Source organism: Lynx canadensis, chromosome B3 (assembly GCF_007474595.2).
Source record: "Lynx canadensis isolate LIC74 chromosome B3, mLynCan4.pri.v2, whole genome shotgun sequence".
Taxonomy (NCBI): domain Eukaryota; kingdom Metazoa; phylum Chordata; class Mammalia; order Carnivora; family Felidae; genus Lynx; species Lynx canadensis.
This window is the reverse complement of record NC_044308.2, coordinates 4,972,566-4,994,400: the sequence shown is the minus strand read 5'-3', so window position 1 is coordinate 4,994,400 and position 21,835 is coordinate 4,972,566. Positions and strand designations below refer to the sequence as shown.

The window sequence follows — 21,835 nt, the reverse complement described above, 5'->3', positions numbered from 1 at the left end:
TGTGTGTTCATTAAAAAATTTTTTTTGGGGTGCCTGGGTGGCGCAGTCGGTTAAGCGTCCGACTTCAGCCAGATCACGATCTCGCGGTCCGGGAGTTTGAGCCCCGCGTCAGGCTCTGGGCTGATGGCTCGGAGCCTGGAGCCTGTTTCCGATTCTGTGTCTCCCTCTCTCTCTGCCCCTCCCCCGCTCATGCTGTGTCTCTCTCTGCCCCAAAAATAAATAAACGTTGAAAAAAAAAATTAAAAAAAAAAAAATTTTTTTTGTTGAGGTGTAACATACATACAGTTAAGCATACAAATCTTAAGTATATATCTCAAATAATTTATGCACACTCACACACATACACACACACACTCTTATGTAACTACCACACAAATACAGAACATTTCTAACACTTACAGAAAGTTGACTCTTTCTATTCTCTGTGAAGTGGCAGACCAGATTCTGAGCATTTGTTGGGTGTCCATGTGCTATGGACTCAGTCGTGTCCTCCCATAATTCCTGCGTTAAAACCTTAACCCCCATGTGACTGTATTTGGAGATAGAGTCTTTAGAGTGTAATTTAGGTTAAATGCAGTCGTAAAGGTGAGGCTCTAATCTGACAGAACTGATGTCCTTGTAAGAAGAAGAGACACAACACCTCTCTCTTTCTCCCTCTCCCTCCTCCCCTCATGCAGCACAAAGACGGGGTCAGGCAAGCACACCGAGAGGATGGCCCCCTACCTCCACGCCAAGAGAAGAGGCCTTACAATGAAACCTACCTTGCTGGCACCTTGATCTTGAACTTCCAGCCTCCGGAGCTGGGAGAAATAAATTTCTGTTGTTTACAGCACGGAGTCTATGGTATTTTGTCATGGCAGCTCAAGCCGATTACCATACCATGGGACCTATACAAAGAACAAAGAGGAGAAAGATGCTTTGAATAGAAAACTACCCTTGGCAGGATCTCAGGCAACTGATTTCACAATACAGGCAGGTGGCCTGTGCCCAGCATGGGGTAGGCAGAGGGGCTAGGAGCACAGCCTGAAGGCCGGGCGGCCCCTCAGGCCACCAAGTCCAGTCCAGTTCTAGGCTGGCTTGGACATATTGCAAGGAGACATTTGATAAAGTTGGAACTGTAGTTAAATGTCAACCACCAGCCTCTCATTCATCTGTCCCTTAGGAAGTGCTCCAAGATGTCCCAAGAATCCAATAGGGCTTTCATTTTATTTTCCTGAGCCAAATGGGAGGCTGGTGGGGAGCCCCATCTGAGCACTGACTCGGAGGAGAAACTAACCCGTCACCATGGAATGGGCTTAGCGTGATCGACCAGCCAGCCTGTACTGAGCCAGCTCTGGAACCGGTGCACCACGCTGCCTCATGGAACTCCTCTTCAGCTGGACATCCGTGAGACCTTGGCCACGGGTAGCTGGGACGGCTCGGTCCCGGTCCAGGCCCCGTTTCTTTGTCAGTGTCCTGTGGGTTGTCCACTCCCAGGCTTCTGTGTCCCAAGATGGCCACTCACTAGACTTGTCCCTCCTGTGTCAGAGCCCATGTATCAGTAACAGAGAGTTTCTGGTCTCTCTCTCTCTGCAATTGCTGTCTTCCTTCCTTCCTTCCTTCCTTCCTTCCTTCCTTCCTTCCTTCCTTTTCTTTCTCTCTCTCTGTTTTAAGATTTTATTTTTAAGGAATCTCTACATCCAACGCAGGGCTCGAACTCACAACTCCAAGATCAAGAGTCACCTGCTCTACCGATGGAGCCAGCCAGGCGCCCCAGGCAATTGTATTTCCGTCACTAGAGTTTTCATGTCTTTTTGTTGCCGGCCGTGATTTCTCTTCCGTTTTGTTACTTCCATGCTGAGAGGCAAACCCTTCGCCCCTGTGCAGCAAGACCGGCCACGTGGGGCCATCCCATCTGGGTTGCCATGGTGGGGGGTGTAGGAAGGATACACCCCAAACTCGAGGTAGCAGGTGCCTCGAGGCAGGGGGAGGGGATGCAGTCACACGGGGGGACACTCTGCGGACTTCGACTCTCTTAGTAATATTTGTTTTATTTTCCTTACACTTGGGGAGAGGGGACGTGAGCGTTCTGTATTATTCTATATGCCTTTTTGTAGGTCATATTTCAGAAACGATTTGCGAAAAGATTAATACAGAAAAAAGTCAACGTATAAATATTACAAATGCAAAACTGCCATGCTGTGTGCAGAGACCGCCATCTCCCTAATAGCGCCGAGCATCCTACACCCCCTCACCCAGCGGAGCCCTGAGGCCAACAGAGGCACCTCCTAGACTGGGCCCATCGATGGGGCTGGAACGTACGTGACCAAGTGGGTCCCAGAGTCCCAGGCAACGTGGCCCTGGGTGCAGAGAAAGAAGCTCGGCATTTTGAGTGCACTGCTCAGGCTGCTGGCAGCACGGGCCCCTCCAGGAAGGGTTTGGGGCTCCTCGTTCATCTGAAAGGAGGTGCACCGTGGACTTGGCCAGGCCGGGCATACAAATCCTGACCCTTGTTTCTGGTCCTTGGGTGACCGTTCAATGTTCTACCACCACGGAAGAAGGGGAGTGTGGAGGTGCCGCCCCCCACTCCCTGTGCTGCCCCCCCAATAGATTTCCCCTGGGAATCTCTTCTCCCTCTTCATTCCCTTTGCCCACAGCAGTTTTTCAAAACTTCCTCTCAGCTAGACCTTCTGGGGACTTGGCATGGCGCCCACCACCGAACAGCCTGTTTCAAGGGGAGGGGGTTTTTCTGGACCTTATTTACTTTATTTATTTTATTTATTTATTTATTTTTTTATTAAAAAAATTTTTTTTAACGTTTATTATTTTTGAGACAGAGAGAGACCACAGCATGAACGGGGGAGGGTCAGAGAGAGAGAGGGAGACACAGAATCGGAAACAGGCTCCAGGCTCTGAGCTGTCAGCACAGAGCCCGACGCGGGGCTTGAACTCACGAACTGCGAGATCATGACCTGAGCCGAAGTCGGATGCTCAACCGACTGAGCCACCCAGGCGCCCCTATTTTTTTATCTTGTCTTGTCTTATCTTATCTTATCTTATCTCATCTCATCTCATCTCAGGTAGGCTCCACACAGCACAGAGCTTGAACCCAATGCAGGGCTTGAACTCATGACCCTGAGATCAAGACCTGAGCTGAGATCAAGAGCCGAATGTTTAACCGACTGAGCCACTCAGGTGCCCCCTTCAGGAACTCTTCATAGTCTCTTTTGGAAGCAGAGATAATCAGCAAAACCCCCTTCCAATCAAAGCCCCATTTCCCCATTGAAGCAGGCCCCTCTCCGTCCAGTAATCGGCACCATTTGGGGACGGGAATTTTTCTAGGAACTTATGAAGACACTCCATGTTCCTTCTGTACCAAAGATGTAAAATGTGCCTTTGTGTGAAAGGGGAACACAGATTTCAGTGGGACTTGGAATCATAAACAGATAAATATATATCCAGATATAGATATAGATCATTTTTCCCGGATAGAGAAGGAAACAATAACGCTACATAGTGGTATTACAGGGTTTTTAGGCCTTTGGAAGAGAATCGAACCACGGGGCTCCTGGACCATCTTTAAAGCCACGTTTGTAGAAAGCATTGTCTCTACTCTGTGCCTTATTTTCTTACCTCCCGTTGCCTCCCCATTCTGCATTCCGACACCTGTCAGAGTGTTTCTATCCACCCACTGAGGCCACTCTCCCCTGGGACCTCCCCAACTCCCTGGCCCCGCTACCAACAGACTCTGGTCCTCATCATTCCTGGCTTTTCAGTGCCACCGGACATTTTGGCCTCTTCTTCCTTGAAAACACCTCCATTCCTCAGCGTTTGGGGACCTACCTCCCCAGGGAGGGACCAAAGGGTTGGCTCAGCTAGGTCCTCCTTTTCTTTTGCTTTTCTCTTTCTTTTCTTTTTCTCTTTCTTTCATCCTTTCTTTCTTTTCCTTCCTTCCTTCCTTCCTTCCTTCCTTCCTTCTTTTTTAATTTTTTAATTTTATTTACTTTTGAGAGAGAGAGAGAGAGAGAGAGTGAATGGGTAAGGGGCAGAGTGATAGAGAGAGACAGAATCCGAAACCGGCTCCAGGCTACAAGCCGTCAGCACAGAGCCCAACACGGGGCTCAAACCCACGAACCCCGAGATCGTGACCTGAGCCGAAGTCAGACCTTAACCTTCACTGCCTAAGCCACCCAGGCATGCGTTCCTCTTCCCGTGTCCACCCAACCTGGGGACCTCGGCCACTCTGTGACAGTCTGAGATATTTAGTGAGGGGCTCCCTACCTACCTGCAAATCTAGGTGAACCACCTACATCACGATTGGTAGAACTCAGAGGCCTCCCCCGGTTCCTTCTGATCTCCAGGGATCTTGGGACTCTTGGGATGTGGGTTTCTCACACGTTGTCTCTCTGTCTGCGCTAGGTGGACACTAATAAAAAAATGCACCCTCTTCTCTGGTTTCTCACGTGTGATCACACCTCACTATGGGGTTATTAGACTTTGCCAAAGGCTTTGGGAGGTGTTCCAAGTCAGGGGTCACGGTAGGCCTTGCACTGCCTCCTGCCATCTTGCTTTCCTTCCTGTCATCAGCTCCCCACCCGTCTTTTTCCTTTCGTTTTGCCACGGCAGACACCTCACACTCAGTGTGTCCACACCGGAGCTCATGATCTTCCTTGGAAGCCGGCTTCTCCTCCTGTCTAGTCCCATGATTGGCACCCCCACCCCCACCCCCCTGCCCAGGTCAGGTGCCTGGTTTTCGCAGACTGCTTGCTCTGGGCCTGCAGCTTCTCTTGCCCAGTGGAACAGCTTCTGGGGCCCTTCCATCCATCCTTCCCACAGGGCGGCCCTGTCGCCACATGCAATCTGATCGTGACACCGCTCGGGGCCAAACTCCCCAGTGGCTCCGGTGTCTGCTGACATTCCCGCTCATTCCCCCACTGCTCCCCACCCCTCAGTCCCTGCTCCGGCACCCCCTCTCCATCTCTGGGCCTCTGCACTTCCTGCCCGTGCTGTCCTGTCCCCTTGCTGTCTCAGCCTTGTTCTTCAACTCCCACTTTGGTCTCCAACTTCATCCAGAAGTCTTTCCCGATCCCCCAGTAGTCAGGTGCCCTTCCCATGATGGGTGGGGTATTAACAGCGTCTTCTGCAGTCAGAATAATATAAACACAAATGATTTCATTAGCATTGTGCGCAAACTCTCTTGGGAAGGCGAGGGAGGGGAAAGGTGTGCTTCTGTGTGGGTGTTGGGGTGTGGAGGGGGAGGGGGGTGTGATAAGACAGTGTGATAAGACCTCTTCCGTGCCGGGAGGTCAGGAATCAGGACACGATGGTTCAAATGGAAACATCCATGAGTGATCAAGTAAGCCTATTACTGAGAATGATGGAGGTAAACACAAAAAGAACTAACTCAAGAGTTTGAACTTTGAAGGGCTGGACTAGGGGACTGTTGCTGTGTAACCAATATTTACCATAAAAAAATTAAATTAGGAAACAAAGTGAAACGGATCAAATCAGAACCGCCGCGCTGGGGCCGGGAGGGCAGACCCCGGCCTCACCCGTCTCCGGGCCCTCGCGGCTCAGCTGGAAACTAGACAAAGCTTCAAGAAATGCCCAGGAACCAGGAGGAGAACCACCAGATGCCTTGGACGAGAAACGGCCACTTGAACAACAATCAGGCCGCGTGTGATTCAGGACGGGAGAATATTGCTGCTGCAGTTTCTATAAAGAAATGAATGTAGACCCCTCTCTTCGTGGCTTACTGGGCGTTCAGGATTTGGGAGCGGCTGCAGTCTGTCCCCAAGGCTGTAGTGCCCGAACCCTCAAACTGTCACTGGCCCCCACATTTAAGAAGCTGTGTTTCTCTGAGTGTTTCTTCCTGGCTGGCGACGCCCCTTCCTGGTCCTCCACAGAGAGGTGACAGGGAGGTCTTGATAAAGCACGTAGGAAAAAGCGCCGTTCCCAGATCTGTCTCCGCCAATATGTGGGATTCTTCCAGGCATGAGCGTGGCCATTTTAAACCAAGGAAACGGCATGTTTCGGTTAGGTCCTTCCCGGGCCACATTTCTACACAGATTTTCAGCAATGTCAATGCATGATATATAATTATAGGATCTTTAAATTAGGAAGAGGCTCCACGAAGATGCTAATGCGGCAGGCTGCATTTAGAAAAGCTCTCAGCCCGGATCATGTAGAACAGGGACCTATTTTACCATTTTATTTCACAGTCACACGTGAAATATGTCTCTTTTAAGCCTTAGAAATTTGTCTATATTTATAAACTCTGCAAAAGGGAGCAGCACACGTGGGGTCTGCCACAGGGATTTCCAAGAACACCTCTTTTGGGGGGTTTGCAGCATAGGAGACTTTCTGGAGGTGTCTCCCCAGGGTGTGCCCCTGTATCTGAGAACTCCACACCCACCACCATCCGCGAGACTGGGCCCTGCCATCCCCTGCCCTGCGCGTGAGCACGCAGGCTCACGGAGCCATGGGACGGTGGGGAGGGCGGCCCCTCTCTGTCCTGCCGATTTGGAACCTGGAGACGGGGTGAGTTAGGAGGGGCACCTGACATGTCAGGGTCATGAAGAGAACAGCCATGGTTCAGCAGAGAGAGGGAGAGAGGAAAGGCAGATGTGAGATCCCGGGTCCGAGAGGCCAGCAGGCAGACCAGGAGACAGAGAGGCAGGAAGGTGGCAGGGCAAACACACAGGGACACAGTAAGAGAAGGGGCGACAGAAGAGACAGAGCCATAGACAGAGAAGACAGAGGGACAGAAGACTGGCCTGGGCTCCCCACACATCCCCTGCCCCCCAGTCCTGGCTACTCTCGGGCCAGGCCCCCGGGGCCGGCCCTGCCATAGGCAGGTGCATCACCGTTTTCTCTGAACCTGGTGAAGGGGTCGCCATCCCTCTGGGTACAATCCCTGGGTGAGTCAGTCTCCAGACAGTGCTTGGGACTGAAGGGAGCTGGGGCTGCTGTTTTGTGTCTGTTCTGGTCATTTATTTTTATCCTTCTTTTAAGGGGGGGGGGGTGAGGGTGGGGGGAACACTCAGTGCCTCCTTTCCTCCGGAGGGATGGGAATTAAGCATGTCAGTCAGTATAATAAAACTCGCCAAATATGTCTCTTTGTTCAGACAATGGTATTTTTTTTTCTTAGTCATTAAGTCAATGCTGCTGTAGGAGTGACACTTAAGTGACTGGGTTTTTATTTTTGTCCCCAAGGTACAAAAAGTACTGCTTACTTTCTTACCGTGTACAGGTTGGGTGGTACGTCCGTGATGATTGTTCCGGAGCTTCGGGGAGCTGGGAATAGGTGACCGGTGTAGAGATCTGCCTTGGTCACCATCTCGGTGGCGTCAAAACCCCCACAACAGCAGGATTTGAGGCTGTTCTGTCCACCGGCTGGTAGCGCATGGTGGGAACGCAATAAATACATCTGAAAGGACGGACAGGGGACGTACACATGAGCGTTGTGGCTAGAACGTGGCCACAGCAGCAGCGGGGAAGGGAGGAGGGCAGACGGGGGAGGGGGGCGGGGGTGAGGCGAGGACCTGGGCTTCAGGGATTGCTTTCCATTCCTTCCTGCGCGTGGCTGGTGATGTCGCGCCCCTGGACAGGGTGTTGGGTGCCCTGGCCCTGGCACGCTGGGGCTCAGGGGGGAAAGGGGAGAGCAAGCTACTGCTCGCCTCTGGTCTGGCTTCCCTGGAAGGACAAAAGGCAGCTCCAGGCTCCTAGGGGCCGAGCCCTGGAGGCTGGGGATCTAGGAGAAGGACCCGGCTGCCTGTCCCACAGCCCAGTGAACACAAACACCCTGGCTGGGCTCTGTTGATGTCATCGCCGTCAAGCCCTCCGCCGCTTAGTGTCCCCGCCTCAACTCTGCCAGGGTTAAGGGGTGCCTGACCTGAGCCCGCCCCGGGGGGGCGGGGCACAGAGTGATCACAGGTTCTTGGAAGACTGTCTTGTGGGTCACCACCCAGGGCCAAGGGACCTTCAATGTCACAGCGGTGCAGCTGCCCATGGTGGGTGGGGCTACCCTGCCAGCCCCACCGACATCACGGCAGCAAGGCCATGTTCCTTCACTTGTCACTGACCCACCGCCTCCTCTCCCTGCAACTCCAGGCCTGGGAGAACAGGGCAGGCAGGTGCACGGAAGCTCTCCGTAAACATCGCTGGAGTGAGGGAGAGCTGTCCCTTCACAGCTCACTGGGTTCCCCCAAGGTCCCAGGAGGCCAACTTTCCTGCGTTCCCATCGGGAGACTTCCTTCCATTGTCTTCCTGGCTTCAGGAGTCCTGAGAGCCACTCACCCCCTCCAGGACTCTGTGGGTTTTCTTCCATCGTCTCACGCGGTGACTGGTGCTCTGTGAAGTTCAAAGCTCGTCTTGGTTATCAAGAGTTTTGAAAACGATTTAGCCCTTTTTTTTTTTTTTTTTCTGTTTGAAATTGGGAGAGTCTTTGTTGTTTTCCATCAAGTTTAGGGATTTCACCAAGAGGACTAGGTGGGCTTTTCGTTACTGTGAGATGACCCATCTCAGTTCATTATAAAGTCTTCCGTTCATTTATATAATAAATATTAAAGGCTTACTATGAGCTAGGCACTGGTTTTTTGTCTTGTTCTCTTTTGTTTTTTAACATTTATTTACTCTTGAGAGAGAAAGAGGCAGAGTGTGAGTAGGGGAGGGGCAGAGAGAGAGGGAGACACAGAATCGGAAGCAGGCTCCAGGCTCTGAGCTGTCAGCACAGAGCTTGACACGGAGCTCGAACCCACAAACTGTGAGATCATGACCTGAGCTAAATCGGATACTTAACTGACTGAGCCACCCTGGCGCCCCTGTCTTTGTTGTTTTAAAGTAAGCTCTAGGCCCAACATGGGGCTTGAACTCACGACCCTGAGATAAAGAGATGTTCCACACTCTGAGCCAGCCAGGTGCCCCTGGGCTAGCCACTGTTTTCAGTTCTGGGAAGACAGCAGTGAAGAAAACACAAAACTCTGCCCGTGTGTGTGTGTGTGTGTGTGTAAGAGAGAGACAGACAGACAGACAAAGGGAAAGAGAGAGGAGTGAAGGGAGGAAGGGAGGAAGAGGAAGAGAAAGAAAGAGGAAGAGGGACAGAAAAAGCAAGTTTTGATCACTGATTCTGTTCCACTTGATTTATTCAGAAATTTCAGGGATTTTCTGGTCCCCCTATATGTTCACACTTCCTCCTAGAAGTCTGGCACTTTCCTTAGCTTCCTTCCTTCTCTCCATTAGTTTCCCCCACACATCACAGAGATTTCTCTGTCTCTCTTCTGTGTAATAATCCAGCCTCCTGTAACCCTATTAACTGCACCTTCCAGGGACAAGGCTGAGGCACCAGAGCCCCCAGGCCCCCGGCGCTGTCTTTGTCCCCCTGACGGTAGGTAATTGCTGTTTTCTAAAATCTTCTTCCATTTCATGTGAGAGATCTATTTCAGAGAATAGGATTATCAACAAGATTTCGCTGCTTCCTCCTTTTACTTCTGCACTCGGGGCTTTCTCACCAGGACCAGATTAATTTTCTTCCTCTTATATTCATGTGTCAATACAATAGGAGCAAATGGATTTTGTTTTTTAAACCACAAACCTTGTCGTATATATGTGTTCAAAAGGGAAGAGGAAGGAGAAAACAGAAAGAGGGGAGGAGACGGGAGGGGAGGGGAGGGGAGGGGAGGGGAGGACAGTGTAGCACCGAGATCCCGCCTCCTGTGACCCACGGTGCACATGGCCCACAAGACAGTGTGATGGCAACCCGTGGTTTTCTCAGTGGGTCGGGGCCCCTGTGTCTCTCACACTGTGAGCACCTCACGTGTGCTTTTCACATCACGTGACCCATAAGGCAATCCAATGTCTTCGTCTGGTGCTCACCCAGAGAAACAGCCATCGGTCCCCACTTCGAAGCGTAACCGGCTGAGGTGTATGTTTGATAGGTGACGCGGTGCAGGAGGGAGGTTTGCGGTAACGGATGGGACATTCATGTGTGACTCTGACTACATGGGATAAAGTCTTACACGGAGAGTTTGGAATCCAATCCTCCGGCATGACGTGACCCCGTTGTATAAGACACGGCGTCACATCGCACACATTCGGGATCTCGCAGCCGTGAGACTCCCCTCCCCGGAGGCAGGGGGTGGTAGGCAGACACCCCTCCCCGAAGCCTCCAGTTGATAGCCACCCCCACCCCCGGACAATCTCCCGGCTTGGCACAAGTAGACAAGATGACCGATCGGACTTCTCTCCCTGGAAGCTGAAGTTGGGAACAGCCAGAGAACAGGGCGGTGGGGCCCCGGGAGCCGAGGCTTGAAAGGGACACCCTGCCATTTCTGCCTTATTCAGCGTGGGAGGGGACTTCACGCATACAGTTCATGAACTTGACATCTACGGGCGCCGTGATGTGCCAGGCACCGTTCTAGGTCCTGAGGATACCGAGGTAAGAAACAAAGGCCCTGCTCTCACGGCACCTACCCGGAGGGGGGCTTCCGGCAGGCAATAAAGACATGAGCGAGATGGTCAGAGGCTGGCGACAAGCCCTAAAGTTTTGGAGCAGAGCCATGCAGTCTTTGCACAAGTAACTGTTTTCTTTTTGAGAAGCGGCTCTCAGCCTGCCGTTGGGTTGTGTTGTCGTTTGTGAAGTCTGAGGATGAGAGAGGGGTTGGGGATGAGAAGTAGCCGAAAGAGTAGACGGGACACGACATATGTCATCAATGCACTGGCATCCCCGAACCACGGCATATACTCTTCCTCGGTTTGAGGCTTCCCCCCCCCCCCCCCCCCGCCTTATGAACTGACATCTCCCTCTGTGGAAGCCACGTAGGTTCCCAGCCTCGCTTACAGATGGAGCAGAGAAGGTGACACAAGACGCCAGCCATCAGATGCGCCCGCATCCAAGTGACACTGAGAGGCAGGTGCCGAGGAATGTTCTCCGGAGAGAGTACAGCAGATCCATCCGGATCCCAGAGTCGCCAGCTGCAAGCCTCCCCGTGGTGGTCTCCAGCTTCAAGTGCCCACCCGGGCAACAGTGGTGTGTGTGTGTGTGTGTGTGTGTGTGTGCACGCGCACTCAGTGGGGCTCGTACGAGGACTGATCCACACAGATGACCTCCAAGCCTAGTTCTCTGCTCTCCTGGCGACTTCTGAGGTGCTTCCTATCTGCTAATAAATCCCTCTTCAGCTTCAACCAGCTAGGAAAGAGTCTGTTGCTTAAAAGCAAGGGCTCTCACTGGCACGTGAAGGGAGAAGGGCAATAATCCGACGCACAGGATCATTTCAGAGAGGGGTCAGCGCCGTGCCGGGAAGAAGCCAACACGGGGTGATGTGAACGGGCGTCTCGGAAAGAAATGAAGGAAACGTAGCAAGACATCGGAACCGACTGCACGTGGAAATACATCGAATCGGTGCCACAAAATGTAAATTACGGATCATCGCTCATGTCGTAGCTACGCATTTGCAACCGTGGAGGGCGACACCACGCGAGGTGATGTGAGAGAGAGGCAGGCAGGGGTGGGGGCTATTTTTGGTAAGGTGGTCAGGGGAACCTGTCTGAGGAGGTGGCATTGGAGCCGAGACCTAAAAGGTGAGGAGGAACCATGCAAAGTCTGGTAGGGAGGCTTCCAGGCGGACGTAGTGGAGACCGTGAAGGATGAGCGTGGGACCTTGAGGGACAGGTTGGTGCATCTGGCAGTTAGCGCAAGTGGCCAAGGGCGTGATGGGCCTGGAAAGCAGGCAGGGCCCCAGTCCCGCCAGCCCTCGCAGGCCACGGGCAGGCATTTGTGTTTTGTTCTAAGGGGTGGCAATCCGTTAGAGGATTTCGAAGAGGGAGCAGCCTCCAGAATGTCACTCACCGATCCTCGCCTCCTGGTATTTGCGCCTTGTGCCCGTCCCTTTCCACACAGAGTATGGCTGACCTGTGCGACTGCTAGGGTACTGCAGAAATGACAGTGTGTGACTCTGGAGGCTAGGTCATAAAAGACATTGTGACTCAGCCTTGCTCTCTTGGGTCAGTCCCGCTGCGGAAGCCAGCCGCCATATTGTGAGGACGCCCAAGCGGCCCTCTGGAGAGGTCCGCTGGGGTGGGGTGGGGGGGCGGGGCACGGAGGCCTCCTGCCCACAGCCTTGGACGCAGATGCCCCAGCCCAGGCCAAGCCTTCGAATGACTGTAACTCCACCTGAACCTCTTGACTACAACTTCCTGAGAGACCCTGAGCCGGAACCATCCAACTAAGCGGCTTCAAATTCCTGACCCATAAGTGGGTGAGATCATAAATGTTTGTTGTTCTAAGCCAGCGAGTTTAGGGGGTAATTTGCTATCTCTTTCCGTTGTTCACAGCTGGTGTCTGTTTTGCCTGGCGGGGGCCCATGCTCTGGTAGCTGTTAGGTATTTGGATCATCAGCCCTGAGTAGGCCTCACATGGAGGGGGGGTCACGAGTGAGATGAGACCAAATGGCGGAAGCAGAGAGAACGTGGCACCCTCGGGAGGGCTGAGTCGCTCATGCTGTTTGGAGGAGGACAGTGCAAAGACCCACTGCCCTGCTTTACCGTCGTCTTGGCGCTTCCTGTACCCGGGTTGTTCTCCTGGGCCCCCGAGTCTACGTGACCTCACTGTAAATGTCCCCGGGCTTGGGGTGACATGGGTGAGTTCTCTTCCTTGCTCTCCTCGGAGCTATTCTGAACCTGATGCCGGAGGATTAGGCTGTTGTCCTGGGTCCCTCTCCTGGGCTGGGCGGAGTGCTAAGCCCAGATATCTCCTGCCTCCTCCATGCAGATGTGGCCACATCCTCACCTGACATCAGCCTCCCCAGCCAGGTGGGGTAAGGGGTGGTGCAAAGGGAATCTACCTCTGCCTCTCTTCCCATTAGGAGGTGCTGGGTTACAAGGATCCCGGAGTCTAAGCTATGCTCCTCCTCTTTTGTTCTGGGCTGTGCCTGAGACCTTGTTTGGATTGATTTCGGGGACATGTGAATGGGGTTTGGGGAAAGCAGGTGCTGGAATTTCACTGTAATAATTTCCAGAAAATCAGACACAGAGCATTTCCCCCCTCTGGGGCATTAACTTAAAACAATATTAAATAGAAAAAGCTCACACACAAACATACAAAAAGTGAAGTCGCCTTTCTCTTCTCGCTCTCTGATTCTTTAGATCCTCTCCATTGTTTCTCTAATACGAACAGTTCTGTGACGAGCATACAGTGAAACCTTGGATTGCGAGTAACTTGTTCTGCGGGTGTTCCGCAAGACGAGCAAACATTTCTAATAAATTTTAATTTGATAAACGAGCGGTGTCTTGCAATACGAGTAGGACGTGACGCAGGATATCACATGATCACAACTGAGCCCAGTGGTTTTCTCTCTCTCTCTCTCTCTCTCTCTCTCTCTCTCGCTGTAGGATTGTGGGTGATCGTCTCCCATGCTTGGATGCTCGGTCTCAGGTTGCGGTGTTTGGCAGAGATCAGTGATTTTTCAGAACATTGGAAGGTGCCCACAACTGGCATTAGTGTATTTTTTGTCACTTCAAAGCACCTCGGGACAGTCCTTTGCTTTTCCAGACAAGAGCGAGCTTAAGAATGCTTTGCTAGGGGGCGCCTGGGTGGCTCAGTCGGTTAAGAATGCTTTGCTCATTCTAGGTCATTGGATAGGCTCCTTGTTAAAGTTGCACGAAAAGAAAAAGATTCCATTGAGCCAATAGCAGTGATTGCGTCAGTGATCGTGAAAGTCGTCCTACACAATCACTCTCCTCTCGCTTGTCTCTCTCACACCAGCCACGAAGGTTTTCAAAGGTAAGTGCAGGTTAATTTGTTTATTTTTCTTTATATTTTGTATTTTCTTATCATTTTGTATTATATTACGGTACCGTAATCATTTTTATAGGAATATTTTTGGGTTGTGGAACGAATCATCTGAGTTTCCATTATTTCTTATGCAGAAATTCGCTTTGATATACAAGGGCTTTGGATGACCAGCATGTTTCTGGAACGAGTGATGCTCGCTGACCAAGGGTTTACTGTACTTTCTGACACATCCACGTACAGTTGAGCGGGTATTTCCACAGAAGCGGGTATTCCCAAAGAAAAGATTCCTGGAAGTTTATCTGCACATTTTGCATGTTGACAGGTTCTCCCGATGGCCCGTCTAAAGACTCTATCAGCACACAATGACCACAGCATACAAAACCACTCTTTTCCTTTTGCCAGCACTAAATATTTTCAATTTTTAAATTTGCATTTCTCTGACCCCTAGCCAGCACAAGTGTCCCTTCTCAACTAGAAGCCACTTGAATTCTCCTGTGACTTTCCTGTTCGTGTCCTTTGACCGTGTATATATTTTGGAATATAAAGCTTTAGATTCTCTATGGAGGGACTCTGTGTATTTAAGTTGTTATGCATGTTGCTATTTTAGGTTATGTGTGTTGCACCTGTTCTCTATACTTGCTCTTTTTTTTTTTTTATGTTTATTTCCTGAGAGAGAGAGTGAGCAGCGGAGGGGCAGAGAGAAAGGGAGACACAGAATCCGAAGCAGGCTCCAGGCTCTGAGCTGTCGGCACAGAGCCTGGTGCAGGGCTCAAACTCACGAACGGCGAGGTCATGACCTGAGCCGAAATCGAACGCTTAACCGACTGAGCCACCCAGGCGCCCCTGTACTTGATCTTTCATCTCTGATATGGTCTCTAGTGCTACGGAAGTTAAGAATTTTTGAGGCCAAGTCTGTTCATTTTTTTCCTTTAAGGTTTCTAGATTTTGTGTCTTCCTTAGGAAGGTTTTCCCTACTCCAAGAATATAAAAAATATATTTTATCCTATTGTCTTCCAGTACATTAAATTCCGTTCAATAGCTGATGTCAAATTGTCCTCCAGAAAGGGTGCACCAATTTACATCCCATCAGCCTGTTCCCCACACCCTCACTAGCCCCGAGCACTCTTTTGAAATCTTTGCTAATGGTGAGCCCCACATCAGGCTCTGTGCTGACAGCTTGGAGCCTGGAGCCTGGAGCCTGCTTCGGATTCTGTGTCTCCCTCTCTCTCTGCCCCTACCCTGCTCACGGTCTGTCTTTCTCTCTCAATCTCTCTCAAAAATAAAGATTAAAATTAAAAAAAAAAATGAGCCACATGTATCTCCTTGTCTTAATTAGCATTTCTTTAATGACGAGTGAGGTCCAGAATCTTTTCATATGGATATTTGTTATTTGTATGTTTCATTTCCCACGAACTGCCTGATTCTATCTTGATCCCAGTTTTTCAGTTGGGTGTTGGCCTTTATCTTATTGATAGAGGGCTCATTGTTTACAAAGGAAATGAGCCCTATGTCCCATCCTGGTCCCCCAGTTTGTCCTTATCTCTCTGCCGTCTGCCAGAGGCATGGGTCGCCAGCTGCTGGAGCAGTGGATGGGGGAGGAGCAAGCCCTCAACCGCACCCACCTGTCACCTTGTCAGCTCCCTGGACCCCACTCCCCACACCTGGCACACCCTTGCAGCCAGCCTCTCTCTTACAGGCATCTTTACCTAAACATTGGAGGTTAGATTTTTTTTCCTTCAACTCGGTCTCATCTATTTGCCTTTCACTTTCCAGCATCCTTTATTCCTCATAATTTCTGATACTAAGGATATCGTTCTGCAGTTTCTAGCCCCACGACAGGGACTTTAAATACGTGTCTCTGGTCGCGTTTAGAGGGTTGGGTTGGAATTGGGCAGCTTTGCAAAGCTGCCATCTTGATTCAATCTCTCGGTCGTTAATCCTTACGTAATTGTACAACTTATTTCTCTTACGGTTTCTTGTGGTTTTAGATTTGATTTTCTCTTGTGTGTCAACTATACTAAAAAAAAAACAAAACACAATATTTTTAAAATTTTCTCGCAAGTTTTCAGGTCTAGAATCATGTCACCTGGAAGTGATAATGATCATTTTACCAAAAAAAGAAAAAAATCTACTGAGTCACACTCACATTCACACAAACGAGACGACCAGGCAGACTATTTTGAATTGGAGAAAGAAAGAAAAAAAAAAAATCAGCTGTGGACCAGAGGCTGCCGGCCAGCAAGTCCCACGACAGGTGCCCATAAAGGTTTGTAGAGGCAGCGAGAGAACACCAGGGGGCGCTCTTCACGGGCAGCAGCCCATCTCCATTTCTCATTCAAGTTTCAGGTGCGGCTTCTGGGGTGGTCGCTGGCTTTTATTAACATTGGTAACCAGTAGATGTAATAATAATATTCACGGACTGGTCAGAGGCCTCTCTCAGGCTTCTTGGAGCCTGGGCCCACGGGCATGTCGGAAATGCTGGGTGCCTTCTCCTCCTCTTGAGCTCTTTCTCCCTGTTGGATGCATCCTTTCCCCTCTCTTCGTCTGGTCCTTTCAAAGTCTCTAATTCCCCCCTGCATCCTGCCCTCACCCATCCCTACCTGTTTCCACGCCTTTCCCAGCAGGTTCCATAGAACTTCTGGCTCACAAGGTGGGCCCAGAACACAGGATTCAGGGTTAAATAAGCTTGAGAAATGCTGCCCTACCACATCAACCTCCTGGAGGTGGGTTGGCACGTTAAAGCTTCTGGAAAGTCCTTCAGTAAGACATCTGATCGCTGCCGCTGCACCCAAGCAGCCAGCCCACCCCAGGCCTGTGGGACGCTCATCTGTGCACCCGTCATTAGCATCCTGTGAGCCCGAGATTGCCAGGCCTTGGCAGGGAGGTGGGGCACTGGACAGCACTCTCTGTGATGGCTAGAGGTGTGTGACAATGTGACACTGGGAATTCCACGGAGCGAGGCCAGGGACAGCTACCTGCAGCAGGAAGTGAAACGTCTCACCAGCTCCCAACACCACCACCTGATCCAGAAGGCAGGGCCAGCAACATGAGCCCGGGGCGGGGGGGTGGGTGGGTGGGTGGGGGGGCAGGGTGGCCACCCCGACTGGGGGGCCAGAGCTGCAGTGATTCCCACGCTATGCCTCGAGAGTTCGGTCTTCGCGAGCTGGCCGCTGAAGTCCTCACTCCCAGGGACTCCCGGGGACTTTTGAGGTTAGTGGGGCTGCACAGGCTCGGAGGAACAGGCGAACAAGCAGGCACAATGCTAGCTGCTCGGGGGCCTCGGTGGAAGCCTCCCCTCTGGGGCACTGCCGTGAATGTGGCTCAATTTCAATGACACCCGGACTCTGTGTCTCTCCCACTCAAGCTTCGGGTTCCCGGGAGAGAACGTCCGATCGGCCAGATGGATCAAGCAAGAGCGGCCAGGGGACTGGGGCTGGGCTGGCCTGGCTTCCGGGAAGGGAGGTCCCGGCTTGCGAGGCTCCCCCATCAGTAACCCCGGCCCTGGCAAGGTGCAGGGCTTGCTGAGGGGAAACGCAGCCCCTGTGGAAACTGGTTAAGGAAGAGTCGGTACTCACGAGGCCTGGCTTTGAGCAGGTGGAGACTAAGCATCCTCTTAGGTGAGTCCTGAGGCTTTGGAACCGGGAAAGAGCTGAGGATGACCCCTGCACCCTGGCCAGACTGGCCGGTCCCCCCGGTTCCTTAGGGAGAGAAGATGGGGACTCAGACAGGACCCCTCTGCGTGCCAAGAAAATTCTGTTCAGTGCTCCTTTCAGAGTGTGAGCTTGGTGGTCTCAGCAAATCCTTTTACTGTGTTTCTGAAGTCCGGTAATAAAGGGCCGACTTATTAAAAAGAATTACGGCAAACATGACAAGCTAACATTTAGGGAGCACTCACTAGGGGCAGGCACAAGCCCACGAGGTGGGCATCGTCGTCCCCATTTTATAGATGAGGAGACTGAAGCACACAGAGGCCACTGACTTGCCCTGGCTTCACAGCCAGGACGGGCAGAGACACGTTTGAACCCAGGTCTCTAATTCCAGGGCCCATGCGCTTAGCCCCTAAGCAATATTGCCTCTAGGTCTGGTTCCTTGCAACGCAGGCTGACCGCACGTCTCTCTTTGGTTGGCCGTCCCTGATTATGTCCGTTGTCCTGGCACGATTATTGTTTTTATTAAAAAAATTGTTTAATGTTTATTTGTTTCTGAGAGAGAGACAGACAGGCAGACAGAGAGGAAGAGGAGGAGGGGCAGAGAGAGGGAGACGCACCGTCTGAAGCAGGCTCCAGGCTCTGAGCTGTCAGCACAGACCCCAACGCGGGGCTCGAACTCATGAACTGTAAGATCATGACCTGAGCCGAAGTCGGACACTTAACCGACTGAACCACCCAGGCACCCCCGTCCTGGCATAATTATGAATAGTGTCTGCTTTGCCTCTCAGAAAGTGTCCAGGTTTGGATGATGAATTTTAAGGAAACTAGGCTAGCTGGAACCTAGGTTGTCACGGCAAGATGCTGGTGGGCAGAGTTTGGCAACCCCAGTTTGCAGCTACCCCTCCCAACCCCAGAACCCTGGCTCTGGTGTTCATCCCCCTGGGACAGACCTCCATTGTGCCATCACTGCTTCCCGGTTACTTGGACACCTTGCAAACTGGCCTTCCAAGGTTTCTGTGGCTCCAGGGTTCTTTGTTTATATTCTCCCCATCCCTACCCCTCTCATATGAACTTACCAGGTCGTCTCCCTGTTTCCATTCCTTAGCCTATCAAAGAGGCCGTTGTCCCAATGTTCCCAGGTGAGGGCAGCTGTGCTCTGAGTATTTTCCCTGGCAGTGGATACCAAAGTGTGGGGCTTTTGAACCTTCTTGTCCAAATTTGCAGATGTGTCCTGGAAGCAGAGGCCTTGGGCTCTCCACTGAGACCGGCTGTCCTGGAAAGGTTGCAGATGGAAAGGATGACTTTGGGTGCCATTCAACTGGGCACTGGGTTGTCAGAATTGAGTCAGACACCGTCCTCGCCTCAAGCTGCTCAGAGACCAGAGGGAAGCCAGACTCTACAACAAAATCAGTTCTAGGGTTAATAAAGTAAAGCTGTGGGACAAAGTACAGCTCAAGCACAAAAGAGAAAATGGACAGAGAAAGTGCATTGGTCAACCATCACTGCAGCAATGCTGTGTAACAAATGGCCCCTTCATTCAATGGCTTACATTATAAGTATGTACTTCTGACTCCACTGCCAGTTTTGCTGGGCCTAGCTAGATTGGCTCCTGGCAGGGGTTTGGTTGAGGTCTGTTTTGGAACGAGCGGGCTATGCAGGGGGGGGGGGAACTGTGCTCCTAGCAATGACGGAAGCCCATGTAGGCATGCTCTGCCACCAAGCCCATGTCGTGGTTGGCTCCTCGTCTGGTCTCTAAACATCTCATCAGCCATCTCATCACTCTTCCCACAGTGGGAGAGGAGGGAAGTAAATATTTGCCAAATAATGATCCAAACGTCACAGAAGGGCTTCACAGGGGAGGTGGCATTTGACCTAGGCACTGAAGAAGTTGGATTTCTCCAAGTGCAGACAGGAGAGGGCACTGCTGTTGACGGGATGAAATGTACGGGGGTGAGGGTAGCGATGGGAAACATGGTCATGGAGGTTCCCTGGGCCAGAAGCCTGGCCTGTCCTTTCTTTCTACACAATATTCCATACCCCTCTCTGCACCCCCACCCCCTCGTCGTTTCCCTTCTTTCCAAAATCTAAAACTTCAACTGTGTATCACCACATACAAGTTCAAGACTCGGTTTTCAGCAAGCAATCATCTTGGTGAGTGCAGTGCTCGACCCAACACTGGGGATTTGTGCCGGTTTCACCGGGCATCCGTCAGCCCGTTTGACCATCCACCTACCCCCGGGCCGTGCTTCAGGTCTCCAGACCTGCAGCCTGGCAGCCGCAACCCAGAGGCTGGGACCGACAGGACCCTCTCGGGGAACAGAGTCCTTGAAGGCCAAGTCAAGGTGTCAGGAGGAGCTCCCAGCTGAAGGACTCGGGAACAGAGGACCAGGAAGCTCATTTGGAAAGGACTGGCCGTGAGCAGAACACCCATATGCTTGCACGGAACTGAGCCAAACAATGGTGGGAAGGATGGTTACAGGACAGGATGCAAGGAGCACAGAACTCGACAATGTAAAAATAAGAACTCACAGCTTCTGGGAGGGGAAGGGGATAGGAAGTGGGTGAGCTCATTTCCTCGTCCCAAATCACCGGCTGTCAAGAGATGCCATCTACAGTGGAAACATGTTTAAAGAATGAATCCAGCCTCTTGGTATTTTTCTTTCCTTTTAGGGAAATAATTGAGAAACATAAGAAGCACAATCATTTGCAGTTGGGCAATGTCTTCAGTTACATCCAGGCTTCCTTTTGTTCTGTTGAATTTAAGTGCTTTTCCCCCCCGAAGAGCGTGTATCATTGCAGGAGCCCTTTTCTGGGAAAGATTTCCATCCGTCCATCTGTCCTTCTCTCTGAAAATGGACGGAGAAAGAGGTCGCCGCCGAGAATTCTGGGGGCGCTGGTGTCCACTGGAGCATTTTCTGTTTGTAGTCTTGAGTGTGACACGAGTGTCTCAAAACGAGCGGGGCGCTATTCTAAAAACAAAACCTTAAAAAAAAATACATTTCTGGAAAAGAGAAATGGGGCGGGGGTGGCTCCGGAGCTCCCGCCCAGCCTCCCCCCCTCCCCCCTCCCCCTCCCCCTCCCCCCTCCCCCTCCCTCCTCTTCCCTCCCCCCCCCCCTCCGCGGTGAGGACGCGCGTCGTCCCCGTTGGTGGCCGGGGCGGGGCGGGGCCGGGCCCCCAGCTGCGAGGTCACCGCGGGAGGGCGAGGCCACGCGGTTTCCGGAGCTCCGCTTGCACAACTGAGCCTCGGGAGCCCGTGCTGCGGCCGGTGGGAGGCGCCCGGCCTGGGGCGCAGAGCGTGTGCCCCGCCTTGAGCCGGGTGACTGCGCCTCTTGTAAACCCAGGAAGTCACCCTGCCCTGCCTTACGTTCAGGTGGCCGTGAGGGACGTGTGGTGGGCAGTGTCTGGCGTCCGCGGCTGAGTGGTCACTGGACAGACCTCTCGGTGCACTCGGCGGTCAGAGGATCCAGTTGGAACCAGCACGGCCTCCACCCCGGTCCAGAGGCTAAATTTAAGAGGGTCAGGTGGCTCAATCCAGCTGTTTCTGGGTCGGAACAGCCACTCTTATGGTCTCAGCTCCATCTAGTGTCCACACTGGGACATAGTCGCATGTAAGGGGCTTCTTGATTTCCACAGTTGCCAAGGGTACAGCATTCTTTAGGCCAATAGGGCGAAAATAAGGTCAAAACATTCCTCTCTGTACTAGGATTTCGTATTTGAAAGCGAGCACTGTACAAGTTCAGTGCTAGGAAAGGTTTGTGCCTCCTGCCTTTGAGAGGGCAGCATATTCACACAACAGATAATACCTGTAACGATTGACATTTATTGAATGTTTGTCAGGTGCTGGGCACAATTGTAGGTCCTTTGTGTGAGTTCATTTTACCCTCCACGGCGCTATTAAATGGGGGCAGGGCGCTTATTGTCCCGTTTTATAGATAGGGACCCTGAGGCACACAGTGAAATTCGTTACTCTGTTGATTTCTGAAGGCACGTTGAGGCGGTCTTACGGGGCTGGAGATGAGGAGGTAGCCAGGCCATGAGGCTGAGGAGAGAATGGAGGCTGAGATGGCCCTGGGACTCGGGCTGGGTCTGACAAGCGAAGGGGAGGGGTGTGCAGGACGGCTTGCATCCAGCTTTAGTGTCAGGGTGGAGACCGTGGTCTCAGAGGGAGCATACAGGAGTTTGAGAGTATTTCCCGAGCACCTGCTACATGCCAGGCCCGGAGAAGGGGACTTTAGTGCGCAAGTGTGGCCCCTGTCCTGGCAGTCTAGACTCCCGCGGAGAAGGTGGATGTCCAAGGGTGATCATGGGTGCTCGCTGGTGCACACAGATCCACGAAGGACGAAGGCAGCTGGCGGCATGGGGTGGGGTGCAGGTGAACCTGAGCGAACAGGTGGGTGGGGTAGGGGGCTGCGTGTG

General features: G+C 52.1%; 1 long non-coding RNA gene across 2 annotated transcripts; it reads right to left on the bottom strand.

Annotated features, from left to right (window-relative positions):
• Positions 1 to 335: 335 nt before the first annotated feature.
• Positions 336 to 20,993, bottom strand: LOC116738132. 2 transcript variants are annotated; one of them, XR_004343740.1, is made up of 6 exons: positions 20,784 to 20,989; positions 19,948 to 20,400; positions 18,495 to 18,814; positions 8,278 to 8,331; positions 7,223 to 7,408; positions 339 to 887 (listed from the first exon to the last, which is right to left on the bottom strand). It is a non-coding gene; the product is annotated as an uncharacterized LOC116738132 (long non-coding RNA). The 2 variants fall into 2 exon arrangements; XR_004343739.1 differs by having other exon boundaries at positions 336 to 887; positions 18,495 to 20,400; positions 20,784 to 20,993.
• Between the last annotated feature and the right edge of the window lie 842 nt (positions 20,994 to 21,835).